The sequence below is a fragment of the Equus asinus genome, chromosome 10 (genome assembly GCF_041296235.1).
Source record: "Equus asinus isolate D_3611 breed Donkey chromosome 10, EquAss-T2T_v2, whole genome shotgun sequence".
NCBI classification, from domain to species: domain Eukaryota; kingdom Metazoa; phylum Chordata; class Mammalia; order Perissodactyla; family Equidae; genus Equus; species Equus asinus.
Window position 1 is genome coordinate 91,015,555 of NC_091799.1, and position 20,581 is coordinate 91,036,135.

The 20,581-nt window shown below is 34.8% G+C and overlaps 1 protein-coding gene across 3 annotated transcripts in view; it reads left to right on the forward strand.

Moving 5' to 3' along the window:
- CDH12 (cadherin 12) overlaps positions 1 to 20,581 on the forward strand; it is a 935,429-nt gene that overhangs the window by 773,095 nt on the left and 141,753 nt on the right. The window lies entirely within an intron of this gene.

Below are 20,581 nucleotides of genomic sequence, written 5' to 3' on the forward strand. Positions count from 1 at the left end.
GTTTTAGAATTTTGAATATATGTGTTTATGTATGTGTGTCTCTCTCTATATATGTATTCACATTCATACATGATTATATGTGTATATATGTATACATATATTCTCAAAATTTCTCTTACTATAAAAATTAAAGTATAAGAAAAAGTTAATAGAACACCAGTTACATAAAACTAAAAATATAAGCTCCTAGGCAGAGAGTCAGAAAATCTACATTTAGATCTAATACTTTTCCAACTATATGTATAATTGTGTTACTTTCCTATAGTGGCTATAACACATTACCACAAACTTAGCGGACTAGAACAATACAATATTGTTATCTTATAGTACTGGAAGTAAAAATACCAAAATGGACTTACAGGTTGAAATCAAGAGCTGCACTGCTTCTGGAGGCTCTAGAAGAGAATCCATTTCTTTGCCTTTTCTACCATTTAGAGACCACCTGCATTGCTTGTGTGTGGCCCTTTTCACTACATTAGAAAATGAAACTGGCCACACCAGTCACCACCCTGAAACTTGAGGATGGCTGCATTATTCGTTCTGATTCCACGTGGAGAGACATTCCAGATAATGCCCTTTCCACTGTGTACCTTGTCACTTGATGTCTCTCTTACTTTGAAGTCAAAGAACACTAGCCAGTTTGCCAAAAATAGAGTCTAAAAGTTTTGGTCCAAAAAGTTCTTAGAATTCAACTGCATCTAAGTACACAATCACTAATTTAAGCTTGATTTAGCGGAACAAACTTTGAGTTGAGTTTCTTAATGAGAATGACAAGTCCTATTTTTCAAGTTTAAGTTTTAGGCATAAATTGGCAAATTATTCATCATTTGAAACATTTGGGCTCAAAAATTTTAAGAAGAAATTTCTGTATAATGAAAACTGAATTTATTGACTTAAGTATGCATGGTACTTAAATTACACGTTATCTTAATTTCTGTCTTTTCATAAATGTTGAACAATCTCAGAAACCATTATCTTGTTCCAAAAATTGTCAAGCAGGTGCATTTCCTTTTGATGTTTAGATAGGTAGCTTATTTCACTTCTTTCTCTTAGGGATTATCTTGCTCTCCTAAAGCTTGCCTTTGGCTGGTGTCAGCTGCCTGTGAATTTTTACCTACCAATAGTCATAGAAAGCTATTGCAAATTAGTGCAGCTTCTGGTAACTAAACTAACCTGCAGCTAGCTTGCAGGCGACAGTGAATATTAAAATAAATGTGCTCAAGTTCATTTCAGAACTTCAGTCCCTTTTTAAGTGAAGGGAAAATTCGCAACTGGGATCTCTGGGACTCTTTCATGAGCATAATGGATTTCACATACAAACATAGGCTTAAAAACTGTTTACAGACAATTTTGGGATTTATATCATAATCTCAGATTGATGGTTTTTTTTTGTCGAAATAAATATGAAGGATAGTGAGGGGGGTAGGGGGGAGAGAGAGAGAGAAAGAGAGAGAGACATTGTCCAAACATACATATAAAGTTTTCTGTGACCATTATATCTTCATTCTTTAGTAATGTGGTTCACTTTATACTGCATGAAGTAACTGTATATGTCAGATTACATAAATCACTTTCTGAAGAAAAATAGATTTAATTGGATACTAAACTAGTTCCTACAGCTTATTTATTCTCAGGGGTATGTGTATTGGGGACCGTTGGTGGGTTTTTGTAATTCAACTAGTTTTTGAAATAGTTGTGAACTTCATAAGTTAAGTAAACTTGACAGGAGATTTTTGCATGTGGAGAAAATGTAGTGATATTCTCACATTTATTTCAAATAAACATAAATTGTAAAGGTTTTACTTTTGCTCAAAAATAAATGAGAATAAAATTAATACATTTTAAGCAGAAGCAGGCTCACACCCCCTCCAGGATGATGCCCAAAGCCTTAAGGAAGGTTGGCCTTTTCTGGGAATTTGAAGCTTATTTCAATAAATCATGGCTATCTATAAAGCTTTCCATATTTTTATTTAGTAGGAACATGCAGTGAAATCATTTTTTCAGTATCTTTTTCTCAGATATTTTTAATCATTAGGAAGAAAGGAAAAATGTAGGTTCATTAAATAAAAACTGGAAAAGCACATCCAAAGTAGAAATAAAGTTTCATACATACTTAGAATTAATAGTCAAATATGTATTCAGGTTTTCAGAATTAAAAGCATAAATGCATATTTTAGTCTCTTTTTCTATTTTGTGTTAAATATGGCTACCATGCATAATTATTACTGCATTTTTAATACAACCCCCTTCTTTGTTCCTTTTAGTAACTAAGATGCATTATTTGTGGTTATTACTGAAATAATTCCTAGTAAGCTGAAACGAATTTTCTTTTATGATGAATGCAAAATGCTTTATTTCATTTTTTCATTTTTTGGTGAGGAAGATTGGCCCTGAGCTAACATCTATGCCAGTCCTCCTTCACTTTTATATGTGGGATGCTGCCACAGCATGCCTTGATGAGTGGTGGGTATGTCTGCACCCAGGATTAGAACCTGCGAACCCTGGGTCGCCAAAGCAGAGTGTGGGAACCTAACCACTACGCCACTGGGTCAATTCCAAACTGCTTTATTTTAAATAAGAAAAATGAGAAGGAAATAAACAAGTATTTTATTGAATGTAAGAAATTGAAAAAAAATTATGTTAAATTTAATTGTGACCCTGCTGTATACGGAAACCTCTTTAAAATGTATATTTTGCCAAAGCTTCAGAGGGCCCGACCAGTGGTGTAGTGGTTAAGTTCGAATGCTCTACTTTGGCGGCTGGGGTTCACAGATTCTGATCCCAGGTGCGGACCTAGCACCACTCATCAAGCCATGCTGTGCTGGTATCCCATGCAAAACATAGAAGAAGATTGGCACAGATGTTAGCTCAGGGCTGATCTTCCTCACACACAAAAAAGTATATTTTGCCAAAGCTTCTAAGTCCTAATAAAATATTTGTATTTATTAATTTATTGGCATTTAAAAAATATAGTTAGATATGCTTCAGGAGATTCAAATATTCAGTATATATAAAACTCAAAGTGCAACTAATTTGTCCTATTCTTTATGTACGCACAACCTTTTTTCTATGATTTTATATTTTTGAAGAATATATGTCAACTATATATATATATCATTTATCATTTTAGTACAAGTTTTATTAAGGTATATATATTATTTACATAACGTTCTTTTTTTTCCTTTGTTGGCACATATGTAGCTAATTCATGTCTTAGGTGACTGCATATTTTTCTATGACATAGACACACTGTAATTTATTTATCCAAGTCCTTATTAGGGGATAATTAATTTGCTTCCAGCTTTAATTATTATAAATAGTATTTCAGTGAACAGCTTTCAACATCTATCTTTGTGAGCATGTAAGAATAAAAGTGTTTCTGTATGCACCAGGAAGTCTAACAGTTAGATTAGAATGCATATACATTTTTGATTAGGTAGATATTTCAAAATAGCCCTGAATTTTTCCAAGAATTTTTACTTATTCAATTGCTCACCTTCTAAACCTGGTGGAGGGAGAGAAGGAAATAGAGAGGGAAAAGAAAGAAAAACAGAATTCTTCTTTCTGGGATGTTGTTAAGGGACTTGTGAGAAGAAATAGAAAGAGGGTCAGAGAGAAAAAGTGTAATTAGGGGAAAAGTGTGGTTAGCAATAACTAGAGTTAGTGTCATGTCAAATTTTGAACCAATATTTTTCTGCTTAAAATGCTTCTCATTTTCTAGAGTAAAATCTCCTTTCCCATCATATAAGGCCTTCAGGACCCGACCGTCAGGACTTCTGCTATCCCATCATGTTGCCCTGTTGTGCACCTATGGCGTCATAGAGTTCTCAGAATTTCTATGAGCTCTGGAAATTCCTATACCGTCATCTTGCTGGCATCACTCTCTCTTAGGCTGTTTTAATTCTACATGGCTATGCTTTTGATTTCCTTTGCTAAAATGATTCACTCCATCCATACTCCAGTTGATTACCATAATTTCTCAAGTACTCTATTGAAGTGTATCCTCTTTGCTAAGATTTTCCTGACATCAACATAAAGCAGATTCTACATATTTTACTTTCTCTTATCTCTTCCCTCTACAATTAGCATAGCTTTGTGACAGGGCTTACCAGACTGTGTAGCTGTTTCAGCTTAAATGACTGATTTCTGAATGCTTCTTAAGAGGCGTGGACCTTATACTGTATTCATCTGTCTATGCTTATCATGTAGTACTTTGGCTGAGACAAGGTGTATACTTAATAAATGTCTACTAAAAAATAAGTAAGTAAATGCAAAAATAGATGAATGAATGAATGGATTAATGAGTGCAAGGACCTAGGAAGTGAAAGACAGACTTATGACTGTTTAAACATTTTCCCTCAATTAATTCAGAAATGTGAGAAAAAAAGTCAAGGAGGAAATGTTACATTTTCATTGACCAGGAATGCATTAGTTTGAACAAGAGTTATTTTTTTCCTGCTCAACTCTTTCAGATTTATAAAGCTTTAAAGTTTGCTAATGTCTGCAAAACCATGACTGAATTTAATAAGAATAAAAATAACATGTATTATATTTTTCAATATAGAAAATGAAAGCAAGTATATCAAATTAGCCCATGATCCCCTCACTGAGAAAACACTGTCATTTTTTAAGGTTAACACAATATATGGTCAACTATCCAAAGTCGATTGGAAGAGTTAGAAGAATAGGACGAGGAAAAGAGGGAGCAGGAATGAGTGAAAGGGGAGGAAGAAGTGCAAGAAGAGGAAAAATGGGGAGGAAGAAGAGGAGGAGAAAGCTTTGTTCCTCCCCCACGAGCCCCTCTCCCCACCAGAAACCACACACACCCATGCGTCATATAGAGATGCACATGGACACATATTGTGTGTCCTTTTGTGTGTATATATCTGTGCATGTATCCTTTTCTTATTTTTAACAGAAGCTTATTTTATACCTTTGTTTATATACTAACATTGTATCTTTTCCATATCAGCTCATACTTGTCTTTCTTCCAGAAATCTAAGTAGTCGGCTGTGTGGCTACACCATGATTTAGCTGAACAGTCCTCTGTGGACGGACACATTGTTCTCATTTTTCTTTTGTGCTCTTATATACACTAGATTAGAATTTCCAAATTAGTTTCAGATTGTAATAAAAGAATTTCACAGATACTTGGAACTTTATAATTTAAAAATGTGTCCTATATATTACCTTATTTAATTTTTACATCAGCCCATTATTATACACAGAATATATATAATGTGGAACAGAAAAGATACCTAATAAAGATTTCTAAACAAGTGAGAGAATGACTGAACGGTTACATCTGCCTTTCAGAGAAGGTAATTGAGACTCAGAAATTTTAGCAATTGTCCTCATGGTCAATGAAACCAAGCAGAAAGACGGAAGTAGAGTTCATATCTTTGGATTCTTTATTTGTTAACCATTCTTGTTATCCTAACTGAGGGTTTATTAATTTAACCATGTACGTTAGAAGTATTTCAATTACTTGGTTAAGAAACCCTGATATTGTATACTGACAAAAGATTGTTATATGATCAACCTAATGCATCAACTCTGTCTAATGATAGAGGACACTCTGAATAGCATTGTGATTAAAATATGAGACAACGGGGTCGGCTCCGTGGCCTAGTGGTTAAGTTCGCTGGCTCCGCAGTGGCCCAGGATTCCGATCCTGGGCTCGGACATGGCACTGCTCGTCAGGACACGTTGAGGCGGTGTCCCACATCCCACAGCTAGAAGGACGTGCAACTAAGATATACAATTGTGTACAGGAGGGGGTTTGGGGAGATAAAAGCAGGAAAAAAAAAAAAAAAAGATTGGCAACAGTTGTTAGCACAGGTGCCAATCTTTGGGAGAAAACAAAAAGGAAGATTGGCAACAGTTGTTAGCCCAGGTGCCAATCTTTAAAAAAAACAAAAAAACAAAAAAAAAGGAAAGAGCATGAAAAGAAGGACAAAAAAAAAAAATATGAGACAACTTTTCAAGAAGCAATCTATACTCAGGCAACCACTATTTTTCTATTACAGTAGTAACCTGCATTATGGTAATACTGTGTGTTATTATTTGGAATAATCTGAGAAACAATTACTGAAATTTTGTTATATGATAGAAACCATTTCTTTTTCCCCCAGCATGAATTCTGAAATATAGAAATCATTTTTATTCCTTGTTCCTCCTCCAAATGGGTAAATAATCTTCGTGAGATAGGAGTATGCTTTTATTATTATTAAAATGTTTCTGACAAAAGTAATCATCTGTGGCTAAGATGACAGACTTACTCTTATGAAATGTACCAATTAGAATGCATATCATTTTGGCGAAGTGTGTGTGTTTCTATAATATGGAATTGTAACTTTGTAAAAACTGAACTTGAGAAAGTTGAAGTGATATAATGTTTTCCAAAGAAAAACACCCCATGACACAATTTGCTGTTTTCAAGCAATCCTTTTGTCAAATAAATCTTCTGGCTGTGCCTAGAATCCATAGATAGTAAAAAGATTTAGTGACTGCTTCGTGCTTTCTGTTAGTTTTATCTTCTATCTGATTACAAAAGTTTCACATGGCAGTACACTGCCACGTTTGAGTTCAATGAATAAACGTGTAATGAATTGCTCTCCTCCTCCACCTCCTTTTCCAACAGTTGCCGTATATAAACGGCTTTCCTATATGTCTGAGCTCAGGTCCATTACCACCTTCTGTTCCTATGTCAGTATTTTCTACCATTTAATTTACATGTCTACAGCAACCTTCCATTTATCACTGGAAAATCTCCTTCTTCTACCTGCTCTAGTCTGTTGCTTGTTTTCTGAACACAATCTTGAGTCAAAAGGAGATCCCTCAGGAGTATTATATCCTGTAGAATATATGGTTCATTTTCCAGCAAAAGTTGTTTCTAAACCCCTCCCCTCACTTTGCAATGATTCTTGATATGCCCCAAGTAATCCTACCTTAATTATCTAGAAGTGCTGTTGGTTATAAGCATGATTTACTTGATATACATTCTGGAATACCAAAAAGTATCACTGATGCCTTGCCCTGTTCCTTGTCAGAACACTGTCTTGGAGGCCCCATAGATTTTTTTTTCATTTTAGTAATACATAAGGCTCATTAGGTTACACAGTTTATTATCCTCATATTTAATTTTGATATACTAGAAAAAATAGAAACACTTGATGTTCAAAGTAATAAAATTAACAACAGACTAGGAAGATGGCATTCAATTAAATAGTTATAAATTGGAGATACATATCATGGTACTTTATCTACTTCAGTTTTAAATTGTCTTGGTGATTGGGATCTAAATATTAAACCCTTATGTGTGTCAGGAGAATATTTTCCATTTCTTTATATATTAGTTACTTTACTTAATGAAGATTGATGATGGTCTGATAATGTTGAATCTACGCTTTTACGTGTTTTTCCCTAAAATTGAAAATAGCTCTGGCAATATATTAGATATAATGGTAAGGAAATTAAGAGTTTTGTTGTATGAGTATTTTTAACCCACACTCAGGGGTTAGAAAAGAAACGTCAAGAAATCGCAAAGTTCTGGATGTTTCAAACTTTATTACGTCAGAGTTCCCTTCACAGAGAACGGTGGATATTTTTTATCCCAAAATGAAATAATTGATTATTTCACTCCACAATTTGGATTTTAATAGCAATAATATTTTATATTTGTATATTTACCTACACACTGAAAGTGTTTCTTTATCCAGAGATGGAGTTATTATTTCATTCTTCAGGGGAGAAAATGGAGACAGTGAAACATTGAAGTTTCTTGCTAATTTGGCTAAGTAATAGAAAAATGAATATTAAGACTACAATTTTCTGTAGTCTAGAAGTCTCTAGACTTCATTTTTATTATGATTCAGCCTGAAGTCCTATTTACTAGATAGTTTTGCTGGTGCAAATCATATGTGATAAAAATATAAAATATTCTTAATTCCCAACACTTCAAATAAAAATTACTGTTGTATTGTGATGAAAAAGAAAATTTATTTTTATGCTCTCCCTATTTGTTCCTATATTTGTATACAGTATGCTAGTATTGTTTTGTAAAACTCCACACTGTTGATAGATAATAGACATCAATACAACTAGTAAAAATCCAGACTCCAAAATTGAAGAGTTAAAAAAAAATTCTTTCATCATTCCCAAGATGCACATTTCAAGTGTTGAACATTTGTGCTATGGCAGCGTTATTCTGATTTTGAAAAATCTCCATAACAACTTCACATCTAAACCAATCTGACTGGTAAATGAAATATTTATTAATTAGGTTAAACAGGAAAAAGTGCCATTGTATTTTTCCTGAAAGGCTAGTCTTAGTAGAGAAAGCAAGAAAAAGTTTGAGGATAGAAACATTATCATAGTTGGCCAAATTCTTTGATAGTCTAAAGAGCAGTTTGTTTGGATTTCGATGTATTATTGTCTTTAAAAAATTGGATTTAAAATTGGAAGACAACTTAAGCCACAAGGTAGCAGTGAGTTTATCCAAGAGTCTAATGTGCATAGCTTTTGTATCTTATTTTATTCACTAACCTAAAGGTAAGTCAGTCTCCGGCAGAGTTATTATGCATTGAAGAAACAAGTGGCATTTTGCTCCTTTCAGGAATAACATTGTTCAAGCACAGTGATTAGTGACTATTTCTTTTGTTCATTGATCCAGTAGTTCCTGCAGCCTTAACTCCTAGCCCTCTGGGATCTGAACTGCCGCTGATGTTAAGTTTATTCTCAAATTACTTCTTTAAAAGCCTATTCTAGGTAGTTTCTAATTAGACACTCCCAGATGGTATGAATCAAGCAGCTGTAATCCCAGCTGGGAACAAGTGTGAAGGAAATACTCATCTTTTTTTTTTTTCTTAGCCTTTTTTTTCCTCTTTCACAACTTTCAATATTCTCACAATTTTCACAGGCTTTGAATACTGTAAATTGTTGGATCGTATGCTCTGGAATACTAAGATATCCTGTTCTAGCAGTAAAGAAGCAGGGTCTATGGATGGAGTGAGCCACTTAGACATCTAAATGCTCCAGCTAAAAGTTACTTCACAGAAAATATGCTCATGTATTAAAATTAATGCCAAGCACACTACATATTTATAGCTCAAGATCTTTCGCGGCATACCCATTTTCCTTAGCTCTCCATGATCTTCAAAAATCCTTTTAAAATCCCCTTTAGGCTATCGGTTATGGAATGTACTTCAATAATCCACTTGTTTGGGTCTATCTTAATTAATACATAGTTCACTTGAGACATTTTTTTCATAATAAAAATCAAGTTATTATTAACGACTAAAATTACAATTATCAGGAAGTTTATATGTTCTTCTTACTGTGCAAAGCTGTTAATCTACACATTATTTCCCTCATCCTAGCAACTGCATGTTTATCCCTACTATACTATATTCTTACTCTGTGGGGGAAGACACTGAGGCTGGAAGAAATTGTATAATGTCCCAGTAGCAGACAACAAGGAATGCGGTAGAACTGGGAGTTATTATCCTAATAATAATGACCACCATTTATTGAGTATTTATAAAGAGCCAGACAGTGTGCTAAATTTCAACAAATAGGTTATATTCAGGACAGCCTTATAACGTGTCTTCCAAATTTGGATATTTTGATCTAGGACAAATGTCAGCTAGATGGGCTGATGGGAAATGGCTGTAAAGCAGGATTTACAAACCTGACAAACCAAGATGTAGGATCACTATGATCCCATCTTGTATAAAAACTTTCAGGTAAATATAATCACTTGCTGCATTTTAAACTTGGAAAAGTGAGACTTAAAAAACGTTCCTTAGCAAATGTAACTCGCAAGCAGTAATGCCACCAATCTGGTATCAGAGTCGAACAATTAAGCATTGAACTATCCTCTACACTCAGAATCGCAACTCAATTCCTTTTAAGGTCCCTTTTCTTGCTCCAAACACAAGAACCCAGTGCCCTCACAGCTCACTACAGCCTGTTCTCCTCCTTTCCCACCCTCCCCCCATTAAATCAGTGATTTGAGATGCTGTTTCTACTAAACCACAAATATTTCCCATATTTATTATGTCATTAACTAACTGGTAGAATTTCCAATGTCATTAATGAACGCTAAAACATCAGTGAATTGAATTGTATTGCCCCGAAGAAAACTATTTGGTATTTAACATGAACGAATCAGGGTAGAATTTCAGGGCAGCATTTTGGGCTGTGGAACTTTTCAGGTCAAGTGAATGCAATATCATCAGTCATATTGGCTCATGAGGACTTATCAAGAAAACGAATGATAATGGCCTGAAAATATTCAGTTTTCCTGTCTTTCAAATATCCTCTGTGCGACTCAAAATTAAGCTTTTATTCATTCTTATTATAAGAGTAATACATGCTTGTATTGGAATATTCTCTATGTGCCACCACAAGAAAAATAATCCAAATCCTTCACTGCCCCACATAAGCTTAGGAAAAGAACAGTAGAGAAAAGGAGAGTGAAGGAAAGTAGGAATCAAGGACATGATAAGAAGGAAAAATGAAGAAAGAAGGAAGGGATGTAATGTCTTGGAATCATTAATGGACTCTAATCAATATTTCTGTCTCTCTTCCACTCTCTCCTGCCCCCACCACTCCTATCCCCCGACCCTGCTTAAGTTCTCAGTAACATGCCATTTGCTTCCTGGCTAGTTGGAGAATAAGATGTATGTTACAAAAAGATACTTATCACTATGTGATATTTTCTTCCCTAACATAGATTTTGCACATAATCACCGTGTCACTACATCCTGGAATGGAAATGTTTCATCTCCTTGTATCTGAAAAGTCTTTTTTAACTAGGAGAGAGAAAAAATTATATACAGTCAATTTTCACAAGTTAAAAGGGCATTTCGTTTTCCAAACACAGAAACCCTTTTCCCATTTCAAGACCACAAAGACAGCTACTTGATTTCATATTGTTGATGTTGACTGGGAAGTGAAAATATTTAAAAAAAAAAAAAAACCCTTCCTACAGCCCAATTTTGAATATCTCTATGGCTTCCCACTTCCCCTTCATTTTCTAGGAGTGCTCTCATTATCATAAATCTCCTTGTTTTTCCTACCGATATTGAAAATCTATGCAGGGAGAGTGAATTCTGACTTTTCTAGTATGATCCATATTATAATCTATGGATCAGCAAAGAATGAAGGAGAAAAATCAAGAATGATTAAAGAGCCAAGAAAATGTGTCTGCTTTGAGAGAAAGAACATAAAAATTGAAGGAATAATTTATACAATTGTTACAAATCACCAAAAATACAAGATGGAATATGGATTTTGCCATTTTCTGGATTATTCAAAAGACTGGTAAGATTGCATTGGAAACACAAAATATCCAATGGCATTAATCAGTTTATTAGCAAGGAAATGAAGGATGCCAAAGTAAATATGCAAGACTCAATTAAGAATTAGTATATATGGTATTTTAAAAAGCTCTTGATAAAATTAACAAAAGACATGAGCATACATTTTCAAGAAGAGGGACACAAGTGGTCAATGAACTCTAATCCCCATGGAGCACTGCATAGCCCCTCTCCTGCCTCCATGTCCCATCCTTCTCCAACTCTTGACATCTGTCTAGAATGCTCTTCAGAGGATATGATTCATCATAAGCAAAATCCCATATGTCCTCAATCTGTTATCTCTTACTTTCTTCATCTTCTTGCTCAAACCAACTCTAGCGTCTTCCTTGAGAACATTTCTTCCTCCAAAATTCTTCTCAAAAGATGGCTGATTTTTTTTCCCTGCAGCCTTTGTGCTAGAAACTCTGGAGGGGAGAATGAGTGTTTCATTCTCCTTGCTGTCATTTCTGGATCATTCTTCTTCTTTCCCTAAATCTTCTTGAAATAGACATAGCCCATTGTTAGTCTCTCTCCAGTATTACTCATGTCATAATTCTTGGTGATTTCAATATTCCATTATCATCCTAAATCTCTAGCCTCATTTTCTCATTTCCTTGGACTTTCTCTTTTTCTCTCTCTCTGACACACATCACACACCTACACACCTATACTCCTACACACGTGCACACACGCATAATGATTTTGTCATTTAATTACTGTAGTCACTCACTCTTATGGTATAGTCAAGTGTTTTCATCATCCTCATTAATGTTTCCAGTAATGGTAATCTCCATTGCTTCAATTTCAAGCATCTCAATCCCTGATCACATCTTTCCAGTTTTTTCCCTCTAGTAATACAATTCCAGTAATTCCTGCCCCCCGTCCCCCCACCCACTGGAACCTTGTTATTCATTTATTATAATATCTTTTTACATTTACTCCTTCCCATCCAAGGCTTTCCATCCTTTCTTGCCCATCTGAAATTTTATAGTTGATTGTTATCTTGACTCTCTTGCATACAACTTTAAGTTCTCTGCCCTGACTCTGGTTAATCCACCTCTCTTCTTAGTCCTTGCCTGCAATTGTGACAGTGCAATGTGGCTGGAAGAAATATATGGCCATGCCTACTTGTCTGCCATGACCACAAACTCCAAGTGGTCCCACCTGCTTCTTGGCTATCCTACAAAATTCCGCTTATTCATTCAGTCTGCCACTAGTCTAGAAAATCTTCCTCATATGTTATGCTGTTTCCTCAAAACTCCAACAACTTCTCTTCCATACTTTCTTTCAATTGATGTTCTAGTTCATTTTTTCTTGAGAAAATAAAAGCAGTCAGAAGAGAATATCCTTCATCACTTCTACCACTGTCACCATATCTGTGCACATATACTTTGCCTTCACTCCTACTGCTATGCGTGAAGGCCAACCCCTCCACTCACATGTTGATTTCCACTCACTTTTGCTTATTCAAGGACATCATTCAAGCAAGTCCTCTCTTCCCTTGCCCCTTTCCATGGAACCAGGGATATCAAACCCTGAGTCAGAGCATCAAGGGGGTAACTTAAATGTTGGGATAAATAAAATGCCTTTTGTTATTAGTCCTGTCTTCAAGATTTCATTTGACGTCTCAAGCCATAAAGCTGGCACATTCACAGATGCCAGTAAAGTTAGTTGTTGGAATGGCCTTGCCTAAAAGATATTGGTACCTAAGGAAAATCACACTGAGAAAGGGGAGGGGAGGAGAGTTTGGCATTTGGCATTTTTTGGAAACTGGACTAAAATGTTCATTGGTTCTAGTCAACACTTCAAGGTTCCTTCTGAAAATGTCCATCAAAGGCAGGAAGTTGAAGAAGGTCATCTTGTCTGTGTAAACCTCAACTGCAGAATTTAAGCCACATCAACAATTACGTCATTGAGTTGCCTAGGGCAGCCCAAAGTAGGGCAGTCTGATTCCCAGGGCACTCCAACACCATCCTAAGGTCAGTGGATAGTGTGTGAAATTCAATTTGCATTTCTCAGTTATGGTCTGAGAAGCCTTGTAGCTTACTGAACCAAAATATGCACAACACATCAAAGTGTCTAACATATGATTTTTTTTTTCAAAAAAAGGTTACAGATCAATCTGAACTTTCAAGTGAGATGAAAGACTCTAACATCTAAAGAAAGATGACAAGATGTGTATTTTCATGACAAAATATAATTTAAAACCTCTTCTGATCCTCCCCCACAAGATGCCAGAAATCATTTCTTTTTTTCACCAAAAGTATATTATTGGAGTCATAATTCACATCCAAAAAACGAAATAGAAAATCAGTAGGATATAGCAGTCTACTTTCAAGAGTTCTGTATGTGCTTCCTGGCCTGCCTTTGCAACAGTCCTGGGTCTCATTGTGTGTGTATCCTTCCTCTTATTAATTAAACATTAAATATTGGGGACTAATGCCTAGTGATATAAAAAGTATCCACTGTTGCATATAGGTGACTGAACTGATACTTATAGTTCTTACATCTAAATTTAGCTGAAGGAATGCAAAGTATGCACAGAAAAGGCTAATCGAAGAACCAAATTGGTTCCAATGAATAAAGACATGGAAATATTTCTTATAACTGAATATGTCACTTTATGTGACGGCAGTAGCTTCTATTAAAATGTCACACAGTACTTTTAGTTTTGACCATATGTGGCACTTAGTTAAAAAATATTCCATGGGTTTTGATGGAAAAATACTCATCGATGAATTCAAGAGTCACACTCAGGCATTCATATCAATACTACAGGCACAAATCGTATTACACCAGAATGTTATTGACACTATAATTAGAGGCTTATCTCATTTTCTGTTATTTCACTTAAATGATAAAAGTGTCTATTTAATCAAATGTTGCAGAAATACAATGTTTCAGAGACGACTTGAAAGGCAGTTTCCTTTAGAGCCACCGTTGCATGTACTCAGGAGTTTCTTTTCAATTGTCTTTTTTTTTCACAAGGGGCACAGCTGTAATATGGATTGAGATTTGCAGGAAGACTTCACATATACTAAAGCAAGGTGAATGTGGCCTCAGGAACATTCAGGATTTGATCCTCCAATCTGTGTTTCTGTGGTAATGCTGTAACCCAGTTTGTTCTCTTTGTTTTTTCAAATTTTTCCTCTTTGTTTTGCTTGTTCTTTGTGTTTTGTTTTCAGGTTCTTCATACAGAGCAAAGGATAACTGAATTATTGATTAAATTAAGTATGTGGTATTCCTCAGGAAGACAACATTGACATAAACTATTGTATATGATAGTTCTAATTGATTATCTCAGCCAGGAAAAAGCATTAGTAAACTGTAACATAGTGAGTATAGATTTCTAAATAATATAGTTATTTCTAGTATCAACTGAAAATTCTAAGAATAAATAGCCTTAGGAAAGTATATGTAACATATGGCTACATTTGAATAATTGTTGATAATAAGTATTCAAAGCAAAATTTTCACATAAGCCTCAAACTTAAGTCACATAAGAGAAAGCTATTAAGTCCTTGCATTGTCTGACAGTAATATCACTTAAAAGGAACTGTCTTCCAACTTTCTGAAATAACCACATAAGAGACAGAATATGGGTTAAGGATAACAGTGGGATGAATCAAACAATGAAAGTTGCTCTACCACTTTAAGTTTTGAGACTTTCTAGAAGTAAGAAAGGATTGCAGGTAGTACCTGAACAGCTAACAGTTGAACACATCATCCTGACCTTCATTCGTTCTTACCGTCTTACTATTTCTCCCCCACTTCACAGGAGAAAAGCACCTGGTGACTGTAGTTGCAACTGTTAGTTTTCCTGTTTCAAAGTTTGAATCAGCAATAGGGTTAGTGAAGTTATTACAGTTTGAGCATTGATTGCTTTAAATGAGAAAAGTAAATTAGTACAGAGAGGAAGAAGACTATAGGCTAATTCTTCTCTGGCAATGCAAAGCTCTCAACTTTCTGCACTGTGAATACAATGTACGTCTAATATATCATGACTGTTCATAGCATATCTGCATGTTCCAACAATCAACCACAAGCTTCAATTCTGAAGAAGAGAAACTTTGATTCACCGACGTCAATGGTGATTTAAAAAAAAATACAACTGATCTAAAACCCTACCCAAGCCTGAGAAATGCTTTCATAGAAAGCAAGAAGCATTGCAAAGGCTAAAAATTATACCAAATATCTCTATGACTTATAAGATCTCCTTTGAAGCAGCGCCCTAAACTTATAGAAAAAAAATAATGCTAGAATTGTCAAATGTTAAACAACAAAAGACGTTTAGGCATGGTTGTTCTAGAAGGACTGCTGTATAGTCTCTACAGAATCACTAAAGAAATCAGAAACAATTATAGGTAACAGAAGACATAAGGAGCAAGAGAAGATATAAAAGCTGGCTTCAGGTGTGTAAAGGGCTGGAAGGAAGACTGCACAATTTAGTTTTGCTTTGGGAGACAAAACAAAATCTACTAGGAAGGCTAGAAGGAAGCTACTCTTGGGGGTGAAAAGAGAGCTGAAGGAGGGGTGAAGGTAGGGTTGTAAATCGGGAGAAGATCTCAGTTCAGTGTAATTAATAAATAACACTGAGAGGGATTCAATAAGAGTGAATTATATATGGTGATTATATATGTAATAACATATATAATCTCTATCTCTGTCTATCATCTGTCTATCTATCTATCATCTATCTATCTATCTAAAAAAACTTGTTAAAGTGTTCATGCAAATGCTGGAGATGGCTTCTCAAACACCTTAAACAAAGGATTCTTGCATTGGGTAGAAATTTGAATTAGACTACTTGGAATGTCTTTTCCTATTTCAAAATTCCCTAATTATTCACACATCATAACATAACCTAGCTGGACTATAGAGAAAGAGAGGACCATGACAGAGGCAAGATATTGGAGGGTAAGTAGTCAATAGATGTGGCTTGCAGAGAAAAAAGATGCCATAAGAAGATGGGAGAATCTAGCAGGGTTTGCTATTCCTTTATGCTCTCTGGAAGCACATAAGTGGCTTTTAAAAAAGAAGGAGGAAGGTAGGGTGGATTGCAGGTAGTTTTTGAGCATCTGAAAGAAGGATATAGTAACATTTACACTTCTTTTTTCTGGTAAATCAGTATCTCTGTCAGCGATCTGAATCTGAGTGAGCCTCCTAGGAGATGACATTCGATTTAAAATACGTTGTTTAATAACATCTTATCTTCTACCTTTACCTGAAAAGTTTCTTGTGAGAGAGAATTGAACCTTATGCAGTATTAAGAACTCTTGACTACATATTATAAGAAAGTTCTGATATCAGCACATGCATCTGCCTATTCAATCGTCTTTTTGGTAAGCAGATGTAGATTTGATGGCTGATCATTCCGCATTTCTGGAAGAGAAATAATTTTAGACTTTAAGAAGCAAGGTTTGCCTGAAAGTATTCTAAACGAGATTTCTCATTTTTCCTGGAAGTAATCCTGTAGCATAAACTCATTCACTGGCTCTTAGATGCCTCTTACAGATCCTGTACTCTGAAATTCTATGATAATCTTCTATGATGTTTTTCTTGTGAATAGGGATGAAATGCACAAATAGACACTTCTGAAGAATTTTCAGTTTGCTGATAATATTTCCTCTGGGACTTGGGTAAGCTATTTCTGAACTATGGGAAGATGATACTAAATGCAGTAAATAATCAGTGGCTACTCAGGGAGTACACATCACAGAGACTTTTCTCTCTTATTCAATCAAGTTGTCGGTCAATTTGGGCACCCCCAGGATACAAGAAATTACTGTAACCAGCTTGGCATTTATATATTATATGAAAAGACTTGTGCTTTTCCCTTGCTGTTTAGAAACAATTTGAGACTTTGCCAATGAGTTAGTCTGAGGAGATGCAGATAAGTGAGCATTTTAAAATTAGCAGATGACAATGGAAAGAAAGCCAACAGTTTATACAGGGAAATGGTCTTCCATATCTCTCCTTGATGGCCTCAAGGTTTCTGAGATACATTTTGTTTATTTTGAAGTCAGCAGAATGCACAAATAATAGATTTTCAGTTCATGCTGCACAGAGGGAAATTCGTAGTGGCAGATTTTTTTACCCCATCATATCTAAAAAAGCAAAAGGAAGTGGCAAGACTGAGGTGTAGAGAACAGAAAGCCTCGTCTTTCTTTTCCATCTGGTGACTGGGCTGACCCCAGCGCACTTTGCTGGGACTCACAGAGGCTGCTTTAACTCATTCAAACAAGAGCTTCACGGATGAGATGGTAATGGTCTCTAACGCTTGCTTCTGGCCTAATACAGTTCTGGTTGCAAAGAACAGAATGTCCCTCAGTAGCAAATACAGGAAGACAGAGAGGGAAATTGCTTTAAGAGGAACTAAGTTTAATTCAAAAAAGAGAACATCCACTTCCCTATGGGAATAAAGGAAACATTACCAGATGGACGAAATGCAGGATCATTCTTGCTAAACTTATCTTGACGTCATGGCAAGTACATGGATAATGCTAATTCCCTAAAAATTTATCTCATTTATGATTTCAAGGTTTAAAAAAAGAATTTAGGATAGTAGAACTCAAAGCCGTATAATTCTGTACTTCTAAACTGTGGGCTATCATGCCTTGTGCCTTTTAAAATTTCTTTTCTTTATTTTTCCCATTTCCTAAGAATAAGCTTCTCAACAAAAATGCTGTTGATCAACTTTATGTCCTTCAAGGACAGACACAGAAGAGAGATGACAATTTTAATGCTTTAGAGGAAAAGGTTTTCTATATGTAACTGCATCCTAAATTGTGAGCAGCAGATGTAGAATGAGGAAAAATTTGCAGTTTGCAAGCATCTGCTGCAGAGGAGGTTTTCCTTTGCTGAAGCAAATTTGACTATTCAAACATCCATGATCCTCTTTATTTGCCTTATTGCTATTCCTGTTTTATCCAGTTGCTTTCTTACATGCTTTTGGATTGTTGGAGGCTCAGAAAAATAAGATAAAATTAGAGCAGCGAAGACACCACACTTCAAACCTATGACGATAACTTCCTAAGATGCCACGTTGTATCTCTAATGGCTTCTTGTGCGAAGTCACGAAAAGGCTTCCTTGACTTTGGGAATTGTTGATAGGCAGTTCCAGAGTTACTAAAAGTAACTTCTGTTCTTCTAAAACTTTAAAAATCTGATGGAACTAAGGTATCTGACTTCAGAGACAAGCCACTCTCTTTCAGTCAAATCCTCTATTTATTGTAATTGATAAATTTTTAACATGTCCACTAGCATGTACACTCCAGCAGGGCTGGGGCATTTGTCTGATTTTTCTTTATTCATTGGTGTATCGTAAGTGTTTAAAAGGATGCTTGGACACTGTTGGTCTCAACAAATATTTGTTGAATGAATGGACGAATGAGTGAATGAGTGAATGCCTTATACAATATTCTGAAGGCCTTTCAGTCAATGTGTGATGTATGTATCGATAATTATATGTTTTAAATAATATATAATAATATTACTAAAAGAGAAATGATAAACAAAGTAAAATGAATAAACCATGTTCAATATTTTCTCATTTACTTCGTACAGAATGAATATGAGGATGTTTGCCTTAATATTCTCATTGGGAGCATCAACATGGTAGTACATATACGAATTTTCTTTCCTTAAATATTTGTTAGGTAGTCATTCAGAAGCCCTAACGTTAAAACTCTGACAACGAGAATATTTGTCAATGCTTAATCCTCATGCGACAGGCTCATAATGAACTTTAAATAGGAAATATAATACTAATTAAAATTTTGATGCATCCGAATGCTCCCCCACAGATAGTGTTGACTTTTAGATTTAATAAATTACGAATTTCTCTTTCTCCGTGAATAAAGTCCATCTGTGTTTGCTTTTGCGAAGAGAGTGGTGACATCTAGTGGTGAGAATAAATACTGCAAATGGCTATGTTGAGCGCACGTGGAAATTTGAGGTCAATTGGGGAAACCTGACAATTTTGCTAAGCGAAACTGAGAAGAATTTGCATGAAAGAAGGGGGAAAATAGCTTATGAAATAATGGCACATCTTGAGTGGAATTGAAGCATTATTAACATGTTTGTTTTGGGGTGCAAATATGAAAAAGAAAGAAAGAATGTAAAGAACAGGCTTACAACTTTACAACTAAATCACCCTCTTGCATCTTTGTGTTTTGGTAAGGAATATTTTGTAATTTAACGAATCCTGTATGTAAATGTGATCCAACATTTTAGCATACGCCATTGCAACAGGAAAGTGACTGTGCAGAAATAGCTCAGCTGTGTAAAATGTTACTATCCGGGACATGAAGCCCACTTAAAACAGAATCACCCTTACATTTGAAAAAGGAGCTGTGACCAGGAGACGATATTTTTCTTTTTGATTTGAAAATACTTCGAGTTTATTTTTTTCAATAGAATAGAACCTTGTAACTAAAAAATTATTTTAATGCAATTGTTGTCAATCCCTCTGTCTTTGTAGTAATCATCATACTGATTTAATGGTATTTTATTGGGCTTTACAATTTAAAAGGAGCCAACAGGTAATGCTTGCATTACTGGTAGGCATAAGGTAAGACTTTTATTTTTCAAACTTCTAACTTAGATGTTTATCAATATGACTTTGTAAAACTGAGAAGTATATAGGATATATGATAGAGATACTGATAAACAATGATGAAATAACCAGAATTGAATTTATTAAAAATTCTAATTTGGATAATCATGTAATTCCCACCTGAATTAAGATAAGTGACAATGTGATGGTATAATTTATACCAAAAATGATTTCGAATACTTTGCTAAGAAAAATGAATTTTTAGATACAAGGTATGTTTTAGAATAAAATAACCTTATTATAGTATCTAGATAGGAATTATATTACTAAGAAATTAAAACTACTTTAATCTCAATACATATTTAAATGCATGTAGGAGACTGGAATAAATAAAATTTTCCAGTGTATGATGATTAATAGTGAAATAGTTTTTTAAATCGTAGTTTGATAAGTGTATTTTAAAGTAAAATGAAAGATTTGAAGGTCTCTTTTAAATGACGTTGTGTAAATTTTCATACTATATATAAAAATGCATCTTAAAGTTATTAAAGGAATATTTTCAATAAAGGGGCAAACTCATGACTTTCATGCAGAGCTAAAATGAACAAGCACTAAAGATTTTATTTATCTCATTATTGAAGGGGAAACCAATAAGATGTTA